The following is a 2,062-nucleotide window of genomic DNA, read 5'->3' on the forward strand; positions in this document are numbered from 1 at the left end:
ATTAAAAATAAAGCATGAGAGACTATGAATCAGTCCTTCAGTAGAACCTTTATGTGAGATAGTGAATCTCAGTCCTTAGAAATCTAGCCTACATACTCTCTGACATGTCAGGGGGCAAAAGATTCATGGGTACCATGTAAGAGAAGGTACAGAGAGCACACAATATAAATTGAACATACAATGAATAGAGGCTTTGCAAAGAAGGATTGGAGGAAAAGAGACAAGGTATTAGTTGCCTTTGGTCTTTCTTGGATAATGGGATTGTGGTGATTTCTTTCTTCTTCTTCTTATTTTTTCTGTATTTCTTAAACTTTCCATTATGGATATAAATTACTTTATAATGAAAAAAAAAAAAGAATGAAAAAACAGACAAGTCTAGCTTTATGCTTTTCTTCTCATCTTCCTTTAGTGATGATTCTTCATTTCTTGCCTTTTCTATTTCTGATATAAGTAAAAATAGCATAAAATTAATGTTCAACCCTGGAATACATTCTTTACACTTAATATTCACCATGCCATTTAACTTTTAAAAGATTTCTGTGTCTTCCCATCTAAAAGGTTTACCCATTCACATGAGTTTGTATAATAGGCAAAGAGCTAAACATCACTTTACTATGTACCGGGCACAATTATAAGTCCTTTGAATGTGTTAATTTATTTACTCCTCACAACAATCTTATGGGGTAGGTGCTATTATTATCCACCATTTTACAGAGGAGGAATCTGGCACAGAGGGTTTAAATTACTTTCCCAAGGTTTCATTCAGTAGATGGCAGAGAAGATTTTGAAACTCAGACACTGAAATTCCAGAGTCTGGTAGATGCTTAACCATGATACAACACATATACCTTCATCCTCTGACTTAGTAATTTTAAAAGCTTACTCCATTTTGCTCTAAAAAAACCCAAACTCACTGCCATTAACTCGGATCCGACTCATAGTAACCCCTCCTTGGGTTTCTGAGGCAGTATCACTATGGAAGTAGATTGCCCAATCTTCAGTAATATAAATTCATTGATGGAAATAAGCATGTTCTGTATCTATAAATACCTTTGATTTCAGGCAATAAATAATTTCAGTTGTACTTTTTGCTCTTGTAGAAATGTTATTCTTTATCTAAAAGTCAGTTGGAAGCCTCCATTTTGCTCTTCTCTTTTTGACAGAATAATGTATTGAAGGATCTTGCCATGGAGACATTACCTACCTCCTTATGCACCATTTTATTACTTCTTTGATAAAGTAGTATAGCTCACGGTTGGATAGAGCTTGGAACATCTGATTCCTTAATATTATTTCCTTTCATATTTTGTGTGCATTCTTTCTTCTTATCTACCTCAGAGTGTAGAATCTTCTCAACTATTAAAGTCTGCTTACTGCATCATAGAGAATAACATGTCAGCAGCAGCAGTTTAATATATTTTAGATAGAAATATAAACAATACTCTTCAAGCAGCTATGGAAGGACATGGAACATTAAACCAACTTAAAATACAATGCATAAAAAATATTATCCAGAATTTCTACTTCACAGTAAGTTAATAATGTCAGAAGAAATGAAGAGGAGAGGATATGGAAATAGAAGAAGAGGAAGGGGAAAAGAAAACAGAAAGAAAAGATGAGGGAACAGAGAAAGAGGAATTGACAAGCAAAGACTGAATAGTCAAGCTACAGAGAAATGTTATTAGTTGCCGATCAGTTGATTCCTACCCATGGCAATCATATTTGTTACAGATTAGAACTATTCCATATAAGGATTTTCTTAGCTGGAATCTTAATGGAAGCAGATTGCCAGGCCTTTTCTTTCCATGTTACTGTTAGAGCTCCGTCAGTACTCAATGACCATGCCACACATCAGGGTATCCAACAGGAGATTTTATTAAAGAGGCGAAAGGGCGCCTGCACTGAGGAAGGACAGAAGAAGAGGAGGAGAAGAAGAGAAGAAGAAAGAAAGAGGAAGAAGAGGAAGAGGAAGAGAGGAAGAAGAAGAGGAAGAGGAGGAAGAGGAAGAGGAGGAAGCAGGGGAGAGGGTGGTCTTATATAGACCTGGGGTTAGGAGGTTGTA

The 2,062-nt window shown here is 35.7% G+C and overlaps 1 protein-coding gene across 1 annotated transcript in view; it reads left to right on the plus strand.

Moving 5' to 3' along the window:
• TMEM232 (transmembrane protein 232) overlaps positions 1 to 2,062 on the plus strand; it is a 438,880-nt gene that overhangs the window by 36,091 nt on the left and 400,727 nt on the right. The gene's annotated exons all lie outside the window — the stretch shown is intronic.

Source organism: Orycteropus afer, unplaced genomic scaffold, assembly GCF_000298275.1.
Source record: "Orycteropus afer afer isolate SDZICR_OR568_19922 unplaced genomic scaffold, OryAfe1.0 scaffold00191, whole genome shotgun sequence".
Lineage (NCBI taxonomy): Eukaryota > Metazoa > Chordata > Mammalia > Tubulidentata > Orycteropodidae > Orycteropus > Orycteropus afer.